The following is a 21920-nucleotide window of genomic DNA, read 5'->3' as shown; positions in this document are numbered from 1 at the left end:
AGCATTTGGATGATCCAGAAGAAGATTGGGAGAATGTCATATGGTCAGATGAAACCAAAATATAACTTTTTGGTAAAAACTCAACTCGTCGTGTTTGGAGGAAAATAATGCTGAGTTGCATCCAAAGAACACCATACCTACTATGAAGCATGGGGGTGGAAACATCATGCTTTGGGGCTGTTTTTTTGCAAAGGGACCAAGACGACTGATCCGTGTAAAGGAAAGAATGAATGGGGCCATGTATCGTGAGATTTTGAGTGAAAACCATCAGCTTCCATCAGCAAGGGCATTGAAGATGAATCGTGGCTGGGTCTTTCAGCATGACAATGATCCCAAACACACCGCCCGGGCAACGAAAGAGTGGCTTCGTAAGAAGCATTTCAAGCTCCTGGAGTGGCCTAGCCAGTCTCCAGATCTCAACCCCATAGAAAATCTTTGGAGGGAGTTGAAAGTCCGTATTGCCCAGCAACAGCCCCAAAACACCACTGCTCTAGAGGAGATCTGCATGGAGGAATGGGCCAAAATACCAGCAACAGTGTGTGAAAACCTTGTGAAGACTTACAGAAACTTTTGACCTCTGTCATTGCCAACAAAGGGTATATAACAAAGTATTGAGATAAACTTTTGTTATTGACCAAATACTTTTTTTCCACCATAATTTGCAAATAAATTCATTAAAAATCCTACAATGTGATTTTCTGGATTTTTTTTCTCATTTTGTCTGTCATAGTTGAATTGTACCTATGATGAAAATTTACAGGCCTCTCTCATCTTTTTAAGTGGGAGAACTTGCACAATTGGTGGCTGACTAAATACTTTTTTGCCCCACTGTATTTATGTGCTGTGTTGGGATCCAATGTGAGCTGGCAGGAATCTGAAGATGAAGAAAAAACAACAACTGGTGAAATGTATTTGTGCATCCAGGTGTGTGTGTGTGTGTGTGTGTGTGTGTGTGTGTGTGTGTGTGTGTGTGTGTGTGTGTGTGTGTGTGTGTTTGTCCGTGTACATGCAGATGCACAGTGTGTTCTTTACTCACATTCTAAGAACTCCTCTCTGGTCTTGGGTTCTGGCCTTGTCTCCTGACAGGTGACGTCATTCCTAAGTGATGCCAGTCCTCCAACTGACAGTCCAGACTGAGTCCTCCCAAACGACGGAAGATAATGGGGCTCAGAAGGTTGAACAATGTTGACTTTGTTACTATGGAGACACAGGAAACCAAATATTACTGTTCAATACTGTTCATGACATAAACATAACAGAAAATCAAAGGGGTCAGTGGTTGAAAGAGGTTCAGATCATTTGTTTTAGTAGTAAATTATGTCAATGACCAGATGGAAAGTGAAGTGAAGCTAAAATGTATACATTTGTCTCTATACTCCAGCATTTTGGATTTGAGATCAACTGTTTCGTATAAGGTGACAGTATATAATGCCACCTTTCATTTGAGGGTATTTTCATACATATCTGTTTTGCCGTTTAGAAATGAAAGCCCTTCATGTATCTAGTCCCCCCAATTGAATACATATATATTTTTACAAGTATTTGGACAAATTCACTTATAGTGTATCCAAATAGTTAAATATGTTGTATTTGGTTGTATATTTTTAGCTCGCAAAGACTACATCAAGCTTGTGATTCTACAAATGTTTTGAATGCATTTTCAGTTTGTTTTGGTTGTATTTCAGATTATGTTATGCCCAATAGGAACTCAATGGACAATAATGTCTCGTTCTATTTTGGAGACGCTTGTTTCTGAACACTTCTAAATTAATGTGCATTTTTTGTGGGAGCATGATCTTTGTTCCTTTGTAACCTTCTCACTCATCATTATTCACTATTCATTCATGATTATCCATAATCATGGTAGCATCCACATTAATGTAGAAGTGAAAACAGAAACCTATTCTGTTCGTATTTACAATAAGTGACTCCAAATTGACACAATACATTATTTACCATTGATTTATATTGGGCGTAACATAATCTGAAACACAAACAAAACAAACTGCAAATACATCCAACAAGTTTGTCGAGTCACAAGCTTGATGTGTGAATTTGTCCGAATACTTATGGAATTGTTTTTTTTCAAATGGGCGACTACTATATTCAGGGAAGCTAGAAACCATTATACACAGGCAGTTAGAAAAGCCAAGGCTATCTTTTTCAAGCAGAAATTTGCTTCCTGCAACACTAACTCAAAAAAGTCCTGGGAAACTGTAAAGTCCATGGAGAATAAGAACACCTCCTCCCAGCTGCCCACTGCACTGAAGATAGGAAACACTGTCACCACTGATAAATCCACTATAATTGAGAATTTCAATAAGCATTTTTCTACGGCTGGCCATGCTTTCCACCTGGCTACCTCTACCCCGGTCAACAGCACTGCCCCCCCCACAGCAACTCGCCCAAGCCTTCTCCATTTCTCCTTCTCCCAAATCCAGTCAGCTGATGTTCTGAAAGAGCTGCAAAATCTGAACCCCTACAAATCAGCCGGGCTAGACAATCTGGACCCTTTCTTTCTAACATTATCTGCCAAAATTGTTGCCACCCCTATTACTAGCCTGTTCAACCTCTCTTTCGTGTCGTCTGAGATTCCCAAAGATTGGAAAGCAGCTGCGGTCATCCCCCTCTTCAAAGGGGGGGATACTCTTGATTCACACTGCTACAGACCTATATCTATCCTACCCTGCGTTTCTAAGGTCTTCGAAAGCCAAGTCAACAAACAGATTATCGACCATTTCGAATCTCACCATACCCTCTCTGCTATGCAATCTGGTTTCAGAGCTGGTCATGGGTGCACCTCAGCCACGCTCAAGGTCCTGAACGATATCTTAACCGTCATCGATAAGAAACATTACAGTGCAGCTGTATTCATTGATCTGGCCAAGGCTTTTGACTCTGTCAATCACCACATCCTCATCGGCAGACTCGACAGCCTTGGTTTCTCAAATGATTGCCTCGCCTGGTTCACCAACTACTTCTCTGATAGAGTTCCGTGTGTCAAATTGGAGGGTCTGTTGTCCGGACCTCTGGCAGTCTCTATGGGGGTGCCACAGGGTTCAATTCTTGGACCGACTCTCTTCTCTGTATACATCAATGAGGTCGCTCTTGCTGCTGGTGAGTCTCTGATCCACCTATACGCAGACGACACCATTCTGTATACTTCCGGCCCTTCTTTGGACACTGTGTTAACAACCCTCCAGGCAAGCTTCAATGCCATACAACTCTCCTTCCGTGGCCTCCAATTGCTCTTAAATACAAGTAAAACTAAATGCATGCTCTTCAACCGATCGCTGCCTGCACCTGCCCGCCTGTCCAACATCTCTACTCTGGACGGCTCTGATTTAGAATACGTGGACAACTACAAATACATAGATGTCTGGTTAGACTGTAAACTCTCCTTCCAGACCCACATCAAACATCTCCAATCCAAAGTTAAATCTAGAATTGGCTTCCTATTTCGCAACAAAGCATCCTTCACTCATGCAGCCAAACATTCCCTTGTAAAACTGACAATCCTACCAATCCTCGACTTCGGCGATGTAATTTACAAAATAGCCTCCAATACCCTACTCAACAAATTGGATGCAGTCTATCACAGTGCCATCCGTTTTGTCACCAAAGCTCCATATACTACCCACCATTGCGACCTGTACGCTCCCGTTGGCTGGCCCTCGCTTCATACTTGTCGCCAAACCCACTGGCTCCATGTCATCTACAAGACCCTGCTAGGTAAGTCCCCCCTTATCTCAACTCGCTGGTCACCATAGCATCACCCACCTGTAGCACACGCTCCAGCAGGTATATCTCTCTGGTCACCCCCAGAACCAATTCTTTCTTTGGCCGCCTCTCCTTCCAGTTCTCTGCTGCCAATGACTGGAACGAACTACAAAAATCTCTGAAACTGGAAACACTTATCTCCCTCACTAGCTTTAAGCACCAGCTGTCAGAGCAGCTCACATATTACTGCACCTGTACATAGCCCACCTATAATTTAGCCCAAACAATTACCTCTTTCCCTACTGTATTTATTTTATTTATTTAGTTTGCTCCTTTGCACCCCATTATTTTTATTTCTACTTTGCACATTCTTCCACTGCAAATCTGCCATTCCAGTGTTTTACTTGCTATATTGTACTTACTTTGCCACCATGGCCTTTTTTTGCCTTTACCTCCCTTATCTCACCTCATTTGCTCACATCGTATATAGACTTGTTTCTACTGGATTATTGACTGTATGCTTGTTTTACCTCATGTGTAACTCTGTGTCGTTGTTTGTGTCGAACTGCTTTGCTTTATCTTGGCCAGGTCGCAATTGTAAATGAGAACTTGTTCTCAACATGCCTACCAGGTTAAATAAAGGTGAAATAAACTAAATAAATAAATAAAAACTATATACATAAAGTGCTTTCATTTCTAAAAGAGGTATGTATGAATACATCCAAAAATAAATGGTGAAAATCATACATAAAACATTGCATCTCAAAGTCAAAACGCTGGAGAATAGAGCCAAATGGACACATTTGAGCTTCATGGTCCAAATAGTGTATGTTACCAACCTTTTACAGAGATTTTGGCAATTTCCCCAGAGCAGATCTTTTCAACTTGACTTTTCAGCCTAGAGACTGATTTCTTAACATCCTCAAATGAGATGTGCTGGTTGACAGTGATGCAGTGTAAGGCCTCAGATCCAGGAGAGACACAGAGAGACTGGAAACTCTACAGTAACAGATCAGAAAACAGGGAAAATATTATTGTTGAGAAAGAAACACATTTCACTTTCATCAGACACACCAGTGATGTCACCTGGAGGAATGTGATGTTGTCATCTGTGTGTGAGAGCTGCTCCAGCTCAGCTTCTCTCCTCCTCAGCTCAGACATCTCCTGCTCCAATTGCTTCAGGAGTACTTCAGCTCGACTCACTTCAGCCTTCTCCTGGGCTCTGATCTGCTCCTTCACCTCAGAGTACCTTCTCTCAATGGAGCGGATCAGCTCAGTAAAGATCTTCTTCCACTGCTGCTTGTGCTGAGTACTGTTGAAACAATCAGAAAGAGAGGAGGGATTCCAATTCAATATCAGAACCCCATACATCCTGTTACTCAAAGTGGGGCTCGGTGTGATAGAAACATGGCCCAGCAGTGGACTCCTCACTGGTTCCAGTTTTACTGAAGTTTAGTTTAGGAAGAGTAAGTCAATTTAGAAAGGACTATCTGCTAAGTGAATACATATAAATGGTCAACACTCACCTTGAGTGACTTGTCTCACCCCCTGTATCTCTTTCTCTCTCCTCTGGATTCTCTGGATTCTCTGTTTGGATTTCTGCTGTTCTCCTCCAGCTGGCTCTGTAGTTAAACACATGTAATTCCATGGTTCATTTGTGCAAGTGATTCTGTCTTAATGAAAACAGATATAACTTTATGATAAAAGCTCTCCTGCATGGCAGAAAAGTGCATTAGACTCCTAACCCAAAGCCTAGATAAACCTCTCTGGGCTAGGGTCCCTTTTTCAGAATTCCCGCCTGTCTGACATGCCCAAAGTAAACTGCCTGTTACACAGGTCCAGAAGCTAGGATATGCATATAATTGATGGCATTGGATAAAAACACTTTGAAGTTTCTAAAACTGTTAAAATAATGTCTGTGAGTATAACAGAATTGATATGGCAGGCGAAAATCCGAAGACAATCCAAAATGATTAAAAAGTAATTGGGATCTCCCAGGCACTTCCAATGCAAAGCTATTGTCAACTATCCCATTGACTATATGCAGTAATAGTTTCTTATTGTTCCAGTTAGAATCTCACAACACAGTTAGCTACTACTATTAATCCATAAGCAGGGATCCAAACTGGTGAGGGCCCAAAAAGGGGACACTTTTTTTGCACTGAAAAATCCCTGCGAGGGGGGATAAAAATTAATAAAATAATATCAGCTTTAAAATGCAAATTTCTAGTAATTTAGGCTGGATCTGTTCTTGAAATGCAGGTTTTAACTAATTAAACAACAAAGAATATGATCTGTAGACTAAAGGATGAATTTGGACTATTAAAACGGCCAGGATTAATCAAGCTAGATTACAGGCAATGACTTAGAAGGGAGTACTAAAGCTCCATAACATGTAATTATATCAAGAAGACTTTATAATAGACCAAATTATTAGGGTGAGGCACATTGAACGCCATTTGTGTCTTTGCGTGTCAAAAAAGATACACGTCATATAACACTATTTGAAGCGTTAAATCAACTTTTAATTTAACACGTCAAATGATACAATTTGTCACACCCTGACCATAGTTTGCTTTGTATGTTTCTATGTTTTGGTTGGTCAGGGTGTGAGCTGAGTGGGCATTCTATGTTGGATGTCTTGTTTGTCTATTTCTATGTCTGGCCTGAAATGGTTCTCAATCAGAGGCAGGTGTTAGTCATTGTCTCTGATTGGGAACCATATTTAGGTAGCCTGGGTTTCACTGTGTGTTTGTGGGTGATTGTTCCTGTCTCTGTGTACTGCACCAGATAGGGCTGTTTTTGGTTTTCCACGGTTATTGTTTTGTTGTGTTCGTGTTTATCATTTTGTTATTAAACATGAATCAAAGAAACCGCGCTGCATTTTGGTCCGCCTCTCCTTCACCACAGGAAAACCCTTACACAATTCTATTATAGAGTTTGTGCGTGCTGAATTTGCACGTGCAAGCCAAGCGCCACCACTACTATCGGTAGCACTGTCAAAGCTGTACAACAAAAGTTGCAAACAAGCACACACCGGGCCACGAACAATGTGTTTACAATACCGTGTTGGTGAAAATAGACCAAATTATTAGGATGATGCACATGGGCTACTAACAGCTTACTACACACCATACACTTAGTATTACTTTCTTAGCTACAGTATACATATCTCCCTTGCATATTACATTTATGTAGCAGCATACAAGACATTGTTGGACTCACTTTGTGAAGGTGACGCAGGGGTCATTTGTGGGCAAATTTTGTCATCAAACTTTGTAATCTTGTAGTCTCGTATTCTTTGGATTTATGGTGGGAACTCAAAAAAAGAAAACACAGTCACTCCATTGAACAGCAGGCTAACGTTAGTGGTTTCTTTGCAACACTTGCAATTATCCACTGATTCCTTCCAAATAACTAATTGTTGAATTTGCGATTTGCAATTTGTTGTGTAATCTTTATGTCCAATGGCCGATGAGCACCGATACGTTTTATCCATCATTTCTCTTCATTATTTTTCTTCATATGACAATAATTAAAAAATGATTTGGAAGTAGATTGTCAACTTGATTCATGGTGATGACTGCTAGCTAAGACTTTGAAAGTAAGATTTTGACATGATCAGTCCAATCAAAGCTACTGTAGATATAACGTGATTTGACGTCATTTTATCTTTGGCCAATGACCTCGAGCCTTCTTAGAAGGGCACTTGTAATATAACGCTATGGCAGGACCCAAAGGGCTGACATTTGGGATGTCTACCTTTACTAAGCACTTAAACTTGGCGATGACGTACTGTCCCCATGAGTGACAGAACACTGAGCCAATCACGGCACTGTGCTCCATGTTTTCTGCTGGCTTGCCCCACTACCACAGAGAGCACTGAGCTAGGCTGAAACACCTGCATTTTGGAGCTGCCTTACTCAAGAAAACAAAAAAGAGACCATGTGTATACGCAGCTTTATTAACTGAATGATATATATATATATATAAATATATATATATATATATATATATATATATATATATTTACATTGTTTGCAAACTGATATGTGACACGCATTAATGCCAAACTAACATACAAAACAGGCAAGCCCAAAAAATCTAAAATATGTAAATAATTTGTTATTTTTTTGCCTAGGATGTGGGGCTCAAAACAGGTGGGTTCCCACTGGTCATGTATGGAGGAAACCTAGTGTTGTGACTTAACTTTAACATTCATCTGAAAGCTGTTATTTATCTAATTAATTAACTGTGTTTAATTGTTACCCAATTAAATGAATCATGTAACAATTAACTCATTAGGATCTGGGGCACCACGAGAGAGATTATTTAAAGAGTTACCATCTCCCTAATTAAACTCTAAAAGGTCTTTACATATCACATCTATAAACAGTCAACTTATTAATCATAACCTCGTATCATATCACCATTCTGAACAGTCATAACCTCCTTGCATCTGCAAAAACCAGAGCCTTACTTGTGATTCAGTACTACACTTATTGGTTTCATTAAGTATTTACTAGCTAGTTAAATGGGAACACAGGATAAACATACACACTTTACACTGGTTATTGACTGGAGATTTAATATGCTGAAAACAGGTCCCTAGCGACTAGAACATGGCTGCTTGTTAAAGAAAAGATGGAGAGGGAGAGAGAGAGGGACAGAAACACTTAACATTGGTACATTCAGAAACTACTCTCACCTACAGTAACCATATAGAAATCATGAATGTATTTAGGTGAAATGCCTGGGTTCGCCGGGGATCTCTCTGTGAACAGGGCAGCCTTGGAAAGGGGGTTGGGCCTTTTCACAGCACGCTTATAAGGCTCTGATTGTCCAAAATGGTTCCAACAAGTCTTCTACTGTTGTCCTTCTCTGTAGTTGTCCTGTATCCAGTGACTTGTTGTGCAGTCCTAAACAGAACTACAGAGTTCACTTTCCTTCAATTCACTCTTGAAGAGGCTTATTTGAAGATAGGCTAGCCAGCTGTATCGATGGTTAGAGTAGAGTAACATGATGGTCCTACTTAAATTCACTTTCAAAACTAAGAACATTCCTTTGGTGACTCTTGAGAGCACAGGCCTGAATCTTCTCCCTTGATTTACAACAAGGTTGGAGTTGTTAACCCCAAGCTGTTCTTTCCTTTCCCCTCTAGGTGGAGAGGGGTCTGATTGAAGTTATTCATTGCAAACCTGATCTGACCTATTTGGATTCTTGTGGACAGTCATGACACTGGCACCATCTCTACGGGGAAGCATGGTGGTGGCAGAATCATGCTGTGGGGATGTTTTTCAGCGGCAGGGACTGGGAGACTAGTCAGGATCAAGTGAAAGTTGAACAGAGCAAAATACGGAGAGATCCTTGATGAAAATCTGCTCAGGACTTCAGACTGTAGCGAAGGTTCACCTTCCAACAGGACAACTACCCTCAGCACATGGCCAATACAACACAGGAGTGGCTTCGGGATATGTATCTGAATGTCCTTGAGTGGCCCAGCCAGAGCCCGGATTTGAACCCAATCAAACTGTATGGGAATAATAATGTATTTTATTTTGTAAAGTGGTTTCTTGGATCAAACAACGCAACAAAATGTTCAGTCACCTTGTCTGAAGGACAAGTGGATAAACAGCTTAATGCAAAGGCCTGTATGTTCTTTTCAAAAGTCTCATGGAATGTAGGCCTACATTGAACACCACACTTTGGCTGCTACTGTAGGCTGAATGATAGAACCGCTATTTAAATGTTAAAATGTTATGGGATGCATTTTCTCCATTGTTTTCGATGGTAGGTCACTCTGGTAGGCCTATATTACGATCAAATAGCTACAGTAGCTTACTTGGCCACTGTTAAAACAGTCAATTAAAGAGTGTACAGACTCAGTATTCACAGTAAATGCGTGGCGGAAGTTGCACAGAATTTTCACAACATTCAAGTTTGCAGATAAAAATAATAAAATAATTATAGGGAACATTACTTATCACATACAGTGCCTTGCGAAAGTATTCGGCCCCCTTGAACTTTGCGACCTTTTGCCACATTTCAGGCTTCAAACATAAAGATATAAAACTGTATTTTTTTGTGAAGAATCAACAACAAGTGGGACACAATCATGAAGTGGAACGACATTTATTGGATATTTCAAACTTTTTTAACAAATCAAAAACTGAAAAATTGGGCGTGCAAAATTATTCAGCCCCCTTAAGTTAATACTTTGTAGCGCCACCTTTTGCTGCGATTACAGCTGTAAGTCGCTTGGGGTATGTCTCTATCAGTTTTGCACATCGAGAGACTGACATTTTTTCCCATTCCTCCTTGCAAAACAGCTCGAGCCCAGTGAGGTTGGATGGAGAGCATTTGTGAACAGCAGTTTTTAGTTCTTTCCACAGATTCTCGATTGGATTCAGGTCTGGACTTTGACTTGGCCATTTTAACACCTGGATATGTTTATTTTTGAACCATTCCATTGTAGATTTTGCTTTATGTTTTGGATCATTGTCTTGTTGGAAGACAAATCTCCGTCCCAGTCTCAGGTCTTTTGCAGACTCCATCAGGTTTTCTTCCAGAATGGTCCTGTATTTGGCTCCATCCATCTTCCCATCAATTTTAACCATCTTCCCTGTCCCTGCTGAAGAAAAGCAGGCCCAAACCATGATGCTGCCACCACCATGTTTGACAGTGGGGATGGTGTGTTCAGGGTGATGAGCGGTGTTGCTTTTACGCCAAACATAACGTTTTGCATTGTTGCCAAAAAGTTCAATTTTGGTTTCATCTGACCAGAGCACTTCTTCCACATGTTTGGTGTGTCTCCCAGGTGGCTTGTGGCAAACTTTAAACAACACTTTTATGGATATCTTTAAGAAATGGCTTTCTTCTTGCCACTCTTCCATAAAGGCCAGATTTGTGCAATATACAACTGATTGTTGTCCTATGGACAGAGTCTCCAACCTCAGCTGTAGATCTCTGCAGTTCATTCAGAGTGATCATGGGCCTCTTGGCTGCATCTCTGATCAGTCTTCTCCTTGTATGAGCTGAAAGTTTAGAGGGACGGCCAGGTCTTGGTAGATTTGCAGTGGTCTGATACTCCTTCCATTTCAATATTATCGCTTGCACAGTGCTCCTTGGGATGTTTAAAGCTTGGGAAATCTTTTTGTATCCAAATCCGGCTTTAAACTTCTTCACAACTGTATCTCGGACCTGCCTGGTGTGTTCCTTGTTCTTCATGATGCTCTCTGCGCTTTTAACGGACCTCTGAGACTATCACAGTGCAGGTGCATTTATACGGAGACTTGATTACACACAGGTGGATTGTATTTATCATCATTAGTCATTTAGGTCAACATTGGATCATTCAGAGATCCTCACTGAACTTCTGGAGAGAGTTTGCTGCACTGAAAGTAAGTGGGCTGAATAATTTTGCACGCCCAATTTTTCAGTTTTTGATTTGTTAAAAAAGATTGAAATATCCAATAAATGTCGTTCCACTTCATGATTGTGTCCCACTTGTTGTTGATTCTTCACAAAAAAAAATCAGTTTTATATCTTTATGTTTGACGCCTGAAATGTGGCAAAAGGTCGCAAAGTTCAAGGGGGCCGAATACTTTCGCAAGGCACTGTATCTGATGAGGTGCAAATATTCAAGCTCTTCTTTTATAAAGCCATGAATCAGCAGTTCCTCAGTGATGCACTCCTCTCCATAGAGGATTACATTTTGCTGCACTTGGCAATGCACTTAACTGCCTATTCCCTCTAGTTCAGCTGTTGTGTGAAATTGCGGAATATTCTTTAGGTGCTGAAAAACATTGTTTATAAAATGTTAAATCTTTCCAACAATGGCCTTCAGTCATACTTACAGTATTAGTTAGCATACCAAAACAAAGACTACATAGGTACATTTCAATGGGGCTAGCAAACAGCTAGGCTAAACACAATACCGTTTTGGCTTGCAATCTTCTTGATCTGGTAAAGAGTTATATAAACGTCGAAACAACGACATGATAGTATGTATGCAACATAAAGGAACATTAAACTTACAGATGATGCCAGCATAAGTGTTATGAAAGACAGGATGACGATGGATGGCAGATCACATTAGGGATTGTCAGAAACAGTAGCTAGCTAACAACCAACTACTTCCTTTTTATTGTTTACCTTTATTTAGCTAGGCAAGTCAGTTAAGAACAAACTCTTATTTTCAATGACAGCCTAGGAACAGTGGGTTAACTGCCTTGTTCAGGGGCAGAATGACAGATATTTATCTTGTCAGCTCGGGGATTCAATCTTGCAACCTTTCAGTTACTAGTCCAACGCTCTAACCACTAGGCTTCCTGCCACCCTGTTCCTGCTTTGTCTTCTTCTGTGGATTCAAAAACCAGTGTAGTCTGACTGTAGTGTTGTGGCTACTTATTTACTACCAACATCAAGTAGTAAAAATCTCTACCTGATTACTAATGGAAACACTACTGTTTTCCTGCTGAGTACTACACAACTCTACTTGTGTGTCTTGAGTAGGGCATAAACTACATATTCACTACACAGTCCCTACAAGTCTCTACATAGTCACTACTGCACCAATAGGTTTTGTGTAGTAATTCAGTAGTACCTTTTCATGTGGGTAGTATGGTGGAAATTATAAAATTATGTTAAAATACTTTTATTGCATAAAATGGTTGTTTTATGGAACAAAATAGAGAGTTCTTATAACTTTTTATTGTGTCTGTGTGAACTGAAAGTGGGCCTTTGGGAGATAACACTGAAAGGAGATTTACGATGTCTTTGTGATGTCCAGAGCATGAGTAAATGTTTCTGTACTGTTGTACGAGGAGGAGATGGCTCCAGTATGTAGTTGGGTCGCCAGGCACTGGTCGCTACACAATGAAAACTGTTTTTACAGCAGATACTGTCTGCTGTGAATTATAAGTATCTTTCATACAAATCTTAACCTTGTGACCTATTCCATACATCTGTTGTTTGTTATGTAGACTGAAGGAGGATGTACTTTGCAATAAAATGCTGTGGCTCAAACCAGCTGGTTGAGTTCTCAGGGGTCACCTCCAGGGGTTGATTACTGACCACCTCCATTACTGCAGTTATTAAATAATAAAGGTTTGATTGTTTTAAGAAATCTAAAAGTCTCTCCTTTAGATTACAATAATTCCACCACAGTAGTCTAGCTGGTCAGAAAGTGTCACGGCTGGAGTAATGGTGAATATCACAGGCATGTATTTTCACAGCTTTGAACAAACTTAGAAGCACAGTGGCCAAAAGATGGGAACAAGCCATTCCGTGTGGACTTTTAATGTGAAGGGAAGGGTTGTAAATATTTCTGAAGAGATGCACTACTGTACGTGAACACAGCAGCTGATCAGGAGAGAATCACAGCAGAGCAAACAATCTCATCGTAGCAAGTCTATTGGTGTTCACATAAGGACAGTGTCTATCTTTTTTAAAATCTTCCTCCTTGAAAACACACAGCCACAATCCAGACTTTGTCTGTTCCTATTAGTCCATCAGGTCAGCCATCCAACTGGCAAACTGTGACAGCAGTGAAATGCAGCGCAGCACAGGGCCATTCATCATGTTCACTGGAGCTGTCTGTGCCACACTTAAGATTCACAGGCATTTGCCTGACTTGGTTCACTGGCAGCAGAGTTGATTGAAATTCCAGTGTTGGCCTGTATATACAGTGCCTTGCGAAAGTATTCGGCCCCCTTGAACTTTGCGACCTTTTGCCACATTTCAGGCTTCAAACATAAAGATATAAAACTGTATTTTTTTGTTAAACCATTTTTTTATTAAACCAGGACATGCATTTTTCTTCTGTTCCTGGTGAGCAATTCAATTCATTCTGGCCCACCCTCGCCATCTTGAGGCTCATTCATGCACATGTCTGTCACAATCATCTATTCAGTAGGGGAAAGAGGAGAGAGTAAGAATGTGATTGGATTTAGGAAGACAAATCTAGACATCAATGACATGATTGAATTTATTCAAATATTTACATATTTGATAATTATCCCCAGACAAGTGAGGACACAAACCATCTATGTTGTTTACTGCAAGTCCAATGATTTTTGAATTTTGTAACAGTTTCTTAGTTTGTACGGTACAGTGTATTGATGAATTTAATGTGTATCCCAGATCTACCACTAGATGACACTAAAGTATTTATATTGATGGAGCATATCATGGTTTGAGCGTTGTGCCGGTACCCAAGATGAAAAATATGTCGATGTGCCCTTGAGCAAGGCACTTAACCCTAATTTGCTCAAGGGGTGTCACAAGGTGGTAATTTTGTCATGATTCATGGCCATCTCACTTAATTCACACCGGAATGAAATGTTTACTTTTTGAAAGTCGTTTGCACTCCTGATTAATTTGCCAACGTCATTACGCATCTATGTACTCCAACAAAACCATTGAATCACTTTAAAAACGACCAACTAGACTCTATTCCAGATCATTTTTCATCCCAACTATCAAACTTTTTTTGTTGCCCACTTTGGGAAGTGCATAAGCAGACAGGACAACTGGCAGAAAAGTTGTCATTTGTCATTGAGTGTTGTCATCGTTATACATTGCACAACCATTGCATATTTGACCAAGACATAATGGCAGTTGAGACATTCTGTCAGTTCTATTGGTTTTGTTTCACCTAGGGCGGCAGAACAGCCAGGCCCGGCCCTGAATCTACTGTAGTTGTAGTCTTTTCAGATTTCCAGCCATTTGTAGATTGGAAAGCCATTTCATAATACAAAAATAATAGCATGAATTAGCATAAATGCTAACAGTTTAGGTTAACAACAGAATTGCATCTAGTTTCCATGTTTTTGAAAATATAATGTTTTGAGTATAAACCTTCCTTGTAGTGTCCTTAAGCCCCACAATCAGTGTCAATTTGATAAATCAAAGAGAAGTTGAGTAGTTTGGGTTTAGTTGGGATGGGGGTGGGAGAATTTTATTTTGTTTTGACAAAATGTACATTTTGCCATCTTCTGACGAAATTCATTTTTTTTTTACAAACAAAGCATAGACTTGCATTGCTCGAATACAAACGGGACAGCTTATTGTAGTGTCACCTATGGGCCATTCCGTTCTGGGTTTGTCTCGGAGACTATGGTCCACATTTAGGAGAACTAGGGTGTTTTATATGAAATATAAATGTCAATCCATGGCTCCTTTGTTCAAGTGATTCTATCTAAGTGAAAACAGATGAAACCTTATGATAGGTCAGAGTCTACACATAATGGAGGAAAAGGTATGCAGGTGTCTGTGTGCGTCTGTATGAATGTAACAGATCGGGTTCGATCCAGGGTCTCCTGCATGTCAGAAAAGTGCATTAGCCTGCTAACCCAAAGCCTAGGTTGTCATGTACTGTCATGTTGTCTTGTCTCTGTCCTTTCCCTTCACCCTGTCTCCCTCTGCTGGTCGTGTTAGGTTACCTTTTCTCCCCCGCTTTCCCCCAGCTGTCCCTTGTCTCCTCTAACTACCCATTCACCCCGTTCCCCACCTGTTCCCTTTTTCCCTCTGATTAGGTCCCTATATCTCTCTCTGTTTCTGCTCCTGTCCTTGTCGGATTCTTGTTTGTTTGTGTCATTCATGCCTGAACCAGACTGCCGTCATGTTTGCTGTAACCTTGTCCTGTCCTGTCGGAATCTGCCGGTCCATCTGAGCCTACCTATGTTTGGTAATTAAAGAAGCTCTGTTTAAGTTGATTCGCTTTTGGGTCCTCATTCACGCACCGTAACAGAAGAATCCGACCAAGAATGGACCCAGCGACTTCGGATCCTCTCCACTCAGCCGTCGAGATCCAGGGAGCGATGCTAGGCAGACACAAGCAGGAATTGTCTGCTGCTCGACATGCCGTTGAGACCCTGGCCACCCAAGTCTCCAACCTCACAGAACAGGTTCACCATCTCCGCCTCGATCCACCGGCCACTTCCAGGGCTTTCGAATCTCCGGAGCCCAGAATCAATAACCCGCCGTGTTACTCTGGGGAGCCCACTGAATGCCGCTCGTTCCTCACCCAGTGTGATATTGTGTTTTCTCTCCAGCCCAACACTTACTCCAGGAGCACTGCTCGTGTCGCCTACGTCATATCTCTCCTTATTGGACGGGCTCGTGAGTGGGGCACGGCAATCTGGGAGGCAAGGGCTGAGTGTACTAACCAGTATCAAGACTTTAAGGAGGAGATGATACGGGTTTTTGATCGATCTGTTTTTGGGGAGGAGGCTTCCAGGGCCCTGTCTTCCCTATGTCAAGGCAATCGATCCATAACAGACTACTCTATTGAGTTTCGCACTCTTGCTGTCTCCAGTGGCTGGAACGAGCCGGCCTTGCTCGCTCGTCTTCTGGAGGGTTTCCGCGCAGAGGTAAAGGATGAGATTCTCTCCCGGGAGGTTCCTTCCAGCGTGGATTCCTTGATTGAACTCGCTATTCGCATTGAGCGACGGGTTGATCTTCGTCACCGAGCTCGTGGAAAGGAGCTCGCGCTCTCCGTCGCCTCCCTCTCCGCATCACTACCATCTTCCTCTGCCGGCTCGGGTGCTGAGCCCATGCAGCTGGGAGGTATCCGCATCTCGACTAAGGAGAGGGAACGGAGAATCACCAACCGCCTCTGTCTCTATTGCGGTGCCGCTGGTCATTTTGTCACTTCATGTCCAGTAAAAGGCCAGAGCTCGTCAGTAAGCGGAGGGCTACTGGTGAGCGCTACTACTCCTGTCTCTCCTTCAAGATCCTGCACTACCTTGTCGGTCCATCTACGCTGGACCGGTTCGTCAGCTTCCTGCAGTGCCTTAATAGACTCTGGGGCGGAGGGCTGTTTTATGGACGAGACCTGGGCTCGGGAACATGACATTCCTCTCAGACAGTTAAAGGAGCCCACGGCCTTGTTCGCCCTGGATGGTAGTCCTCTCCCCAGGATTCAGCGTGAGACGCTACCTTTAACCCTCACTGTTTCTGGTAATCATAGTGAAACCATTTCTTTTTTAATTTTTCGTTCACCTTTTACACCTGTTGTTTTGGGCCATCCCTGGCTAGTTTGTCATAATCCTTCCATTAATTGGTCTAGTAATTCTATCCTCTCCTGGAACGTCTCTTGTCATGTGAAATGTTTAATGTCTGCTATCCCTCCTGTTTCCTCTGTCTCTTCTTCACAGGAGGAGCCTGGTGATTTGACAGGGGTGCCGGAGGAATATCACGATCTGCGCACGGTGTTCAGTCGGTCCAGGGCCACCTCTCTTCCTCCACACCGGTCGTATGATTGTAGTATTGATCTCCTTCCGGGAACCACCCCCCCCCGGGGTAGACTATACTCTCTGTCGGCTCCCGAACGTAAGGCTCTCGAGGATTATTTGTCTGTAGCTCTTGACGCCGGTACCATAGTCCCCTCCTCCTCTCCCGCCGGAGCGGGGTTTTTTTTTGTCAAGAAGAAGGACGGGTCTCTGCGCCCCTGCATAGATTATCGAGGGCTGAATGACATAACAGTGAAGAATCGTTATCCGCTTCCTCTTATGTCTTCAGCCTTCGAGATCCTGCAGGGAGCCAGGTTTTTCACTAAGTTGGACCTTCGTAACGCTTACCATCTCGTGCGCATCAGGGAGGGGGACGAGTGGAAGACGGCGTTTAACACTCCGTTAGGGCACTTTGAATACCGGGTTCTTCCTTTCGGCCTCGCTAACGCTCCAGCTGTCTTTCAGGCATTAGTCAATGATGTCCTGAGAGACATGCTGAACATCTTTGTTTTCGTTTACCTTGACGATATCCTGATTTTTTCACCGTCACTCCAGATTCATGTTCAGCACGTTCGACGTGTCCTCCAGCGCCTTTTAGAGAATTGTCTTTTTGTGAAGGCTGAGAAGTGCACTTTTCATGCCTCCTCCGTCACATTTCTCGGTTCTGTTATTTCCGCTGAAGGCATTAAGATGGATCCCGCTAAGGTCCAAGCTGTCATTGATTGGCCCGTCCCTAAGTCACGCGTCGAGCTGCAGCGCTTTCTCGGCTTCGCGAACTTCTATCGTCGTTTCATCCGTAATTTCGGTCAGGTGGCAGCTCCTCTCACAGCCCTTACTTCTGTCAAGACGTGCTTTAAGTGGTCCGTTTCCGCCCAGGGAGCTTTTGATCTCCTCAAGAATCGTTTTACATCCGCTCCTATCCTTGTTACACCTGACGTCTCTAGACAGTTCGTTGTCGAGGTTGACGCGTCAGAGGTGGGAGTGGGAGCCATCCTTTCTCAGCGCTCCCTCTCTGACAAGGTCCACCCATGCGCGTATTTTTCTCATCGCCTGTCGCCGTCGGAACGTAACTATGATGTGGGTAACCGCGAACTGCTCGCCATCCGGTTAGCCCTAGGCGAATGGCGACAGTGGTTGGAGGGGGCGACCGTTCCTTTTGTCGTTTGGACTGACCATAGGAACCTTGAGTACATCCGTTCTGCCAAACGACTTAATGCGCGTCAGGCGCGTTGGGCGCTGTTTTTCGCTCGTTTCGAGTTCGTGATTTCTTATCGTCCGGGCTCTAAGAACACCAAGCCTGATGCTTTGTCTCGTCTCTTCAGTTCTTCAGTAGCCTCCACTGACCCCGAGGGGATTCTCCCTGAGGGGCGTGTTGTCGGGTTGACTGTCTGGGGAATTGAGAGGCAGGTAAAGCAAGCACTCACTCAAACTCCGTCGCCGCGCGCTTGTCCTAGGAACCTTCTTTTCGTTCCCGTTCCTACTCGTCTGGCCGTTCTTCAGTGGGCTCACTCTGCCAAGTTAGCCGGCCACCCTGGCGTTCGGGGTACGCTTGCTTCCATTCGCCAGCGTTTCTGGTGGCCCACCCGGGAGCATGACACGCGTCGTTTCGTGGCTGCTTGTTCGGTCTGCGCGCAGACTAAGTCCGGTAACTCTCCTCCTGCCGGCCGTCTCAGGCCGCTTCCTATTCCCTCTCGACCGTGGTCTCACATCGCCTTAGATTTTGTCACCGGACTGCCTTCGTCAGCGGGGAAGACTGTTATTCTTACGGTTGTCGATAGGTTCTCTAAGGCGGCTCATTTCATTCCCCTTGCTAAGCTTCCTTCTGCTAAAGAGACGGCACAAATCATCATCGAGAATGTTTTCAGAATTCATGGCCTTCCGTCAGACGTCGTTTCGGACAGAGGTCCGCAATTCACGTCTCAATTTTGGAGGGAGTTTTGCCGTTTGATTGGGGCTTCCGTCAGTCTCTCTTCCGGCTTTCACCCCCAGTCTAACGGTCAAGCAGAACGGGCCAATCAGACTATTGGTCGCATCTTACGCAGTCTTTCTTTTCGCAACCCTGCGTCTTGGTCAGAACAGCTCCCCTGGGCAGAATACGCCCACAACTCGCTTCCTTCGTCTGCGACCGGGCTATCTCCTTTTCAGAGTAGCCTCGGGTACCAGCCTCCGTTGTTCTCATCTCAGTTCGCCGAGTCCAGCGTCCCCTCCGCTCAGGCTTTTGTCCAACGTTGCGAGCGCACCTGGAAGAGGGTCAGGTCTGCACTTTGCCGTTATAGGGCGCAGACTGTGAGAGCTGCTAATAAGCGTAGAACGAAGAGCCCTAGATATTGTCGCGGTCAGAGAGTTTGGCTCTCCACTCAGAACCTTCCCCTTAAGACGGCTTCTCGCAAGTTGACCCCGCGGTTCATTGGTCCATTCCGTATCTCTCAGGTCATTAATCCTGTCGCAGTGCGACTTCTTCTTCCGCGATATCTTCGTCGCGTCCACCCGGTCTTCCATGTCTCCTGTGTTAAGCCCGTTCTTCGCGCCCCCGCTCGTCTCCCCCCCCCCCCCCCCCATCCTTGTCGAGGGCGCACCTATCTACAGGGTCCGTAAAATCTTGGACATGCGTCCTCGGGGCCGTGGTCATCAGTACCTAGTTGACTGGGAGGGGTACGGTCCTGAGGAGAGGAGTTGGGTTCCCTCTCGGGACGTGCTGGACCGTGCGCTGATTGATGATTTCCTCCGTTGCCGCCAGGTTTCCTCCTCGAGTGCGCCAGGAGGCGCTCGGTGAGTGGGGGGGTACTGTCATGTACTGTCATGTTGTCTTGTCTCTGTCCTTTCCCTTCACCCTGTCTCCCTCTGCTGGTCGTGTTAGGTTACCTTTTCTCCCCCGCTTTCCCCCAGCTGTCCCTTGTCTCCTCTAACTACCCATTCACCCCGTTCCCCACCTGTTCCCTTTTTCCCTCTGATTAGGTCCCTATATCTCTCTCTGTTTCTGCTCCTGTCCTTGTCGGATTCTTGTTTGTTTGTGTCATTCATGCCTGAACCAGACTGCCGTCATGTTTGCTGTAACCTTGTCCTGTCCTGTCGGAATCTGCCGGTCCATCTGAGCCTACCTATGTTTGGTAATTAAAGAAGCTCTGTTTAAGTTGATTCGCTTTTGGGTCCTCATTCACGCACCGTAACATAGGTATTAACTGAAGGAACCAATGCAACTCTTTAGGTCTCAGTAAATGTTACATCACGTGAGTGTGTATATTAGCGCAGCTAGATGATTGGATGTTGGCTGACTTCCAAGCTATGTTGTACAGTAGTCACTAATATTCAGTAATGAATGGTATTTTCGAAGTGAGCAGCAATTACAGATTGTCCTTACCTGTCTCTCAGTCCTTTCTGATTCAGCTGAGACTGTATCGTGACCTTTATGTTCACACACCACACACAGCAGACAGATAAACTGCTGATCAGTACGGCAGTACATCTCCAGTAGTTTGTCATGACGAGAGCAGATCTTCTCCTCTAGTTGTGTGGAGACTTTGACCAGGTTGTGCTTCTTAAAGGCAGGAGATTCATAGTGAGGCTGGGGGTGAGTCTCACATTAAGAGGCCAGACACACCAGACAGGACTTGACAGCTTTGAGTTTTCTCTCGGTGTAGACATCACACGCCACATCTCCAGGTCCAGCATAATAGTGAGCAGGAGTAGCAACTTGGAGTCCTGTCTTTTTCTGATTCTCCACCAATTCAGCAAACATAATGTTTCTGTTCAGAACAGGCCATTGGGTGAAAGTCTGTCTGCACTGGGGACAGCTGATCAGGTCACCCCTTCTGATCATCCTGATCCTGGCAGTCTTTAATAATACAGCCCATACAGTAACTGTGTCCACAGGGAAGAGTCACTGGATCCTTCAGTAGATCCAGACATATTGAACAACTGATTGAATCCATGGCTGCTGCCATTTTGGTGCAGAATATAGTAGTTTCTCACTGTAGTTCCTCTAGAATTGTTTGTCCTTCTGAGTCGGTACATTTCCTGGTTGTGTGTGTTTTGCAGGATGAGGGTTGTGATTGGACAGAGGTGCTTGTAAAAGTTCAATTAATGGTATGTTTTCCATGCACACATGCACTGGAGTCTTGGACAACAACAAAAAATGTGTCAAAGACTCCAGCTACGGAAAGTGGTACCGACGCAACAAGTCGCTTCAACATCGCCTCAGGACCCTGAACAGCTGAACAGCTTCTACCCCCTAGCCATAAGACTGTTAAATAGTTAACTAAATAGCTACCCAGACATGGACCCTTTTTGCACTTTTTTGACTCATCACCAAAGTTCCCTCTAAGCCCAAGCACTGCCACGCAGAAGAAATATCAGTCTGCTCAGAGAAGCATGACATGGAATTTCACTCAACTTTCTAGACATTTCCCCGTTAGTTAACACTATCAACGTTTCCCTTTGCTGTGGGAATTGTGACCGAATCAACACCATATTAGACACTTTCAATGCAACATACCAAAACAAATATAACTATGCAAGACTTAGTGGTCATGATTATTAAGTGCTTGTTTTGAGATCAAAGAGAGAGCTGAATGTAGCCCCTTGTTCAAATGTTTTCATATTCTTTGCTAGGTACTATTAGCCCAGTTATAGCTTATTGTAGTCAGGAATGTGGGAATGAACACAGGCGTACAGTATTATGTAGAGCCCTTATTGCATGAACTTCCTTCCATCACATATTGCTCAAATAAACAGCAAACCTGGTTTCAAAAAATAGATAAAGCAACAGCTCACAGCACAATGCCTCTCCTCTATTTGACCTAGATCGTTTGTGTCTATGCATTGATATGCAGGCTACGTGTGCCTTTTTAAACATTTTATGTATTTCTGTCCTTGAGCGTGAACATTCCTAGCCTTTTTTGAAAAGTGAGTAAGGTAATGAGCTTTTTTATGTCTTAAAGGGGCCGTGTTGTATTTTGAGACGGTCTT

At 43.5% G+C, this 21920-nt stretch overlaps 1 pseudogene; it reads right to left on the bottom strand.

The window, feature by feature from the left end:
- Positions 1-4551: 4551 nt before the first annotated feature.
- Positions 4552-21920, bottom strand: part of LOC110536550 — a 29747-nt pseudogene continuing 12378 nt past the window's right edge.

Source organism: Oncorhynchus mykiss, chromosome 11 (genome assembly GCF_013265735.2).
Source record: "Oncorhynchus mykiss isolate Arlee chromosome 11, USDA_OmykA_1.1, whole genome shotgun sequence".
Taxonomy (NCBI): Eukaryota; Metazoa; Chordata; class Actinopteri; order Salmoniformes; family Salmonidae; genus Oncorhynchus; species Oncorhynchus mykiss.
This window is presented reverse-complemented; position numbering and strand designations above follow the sequence as displayed.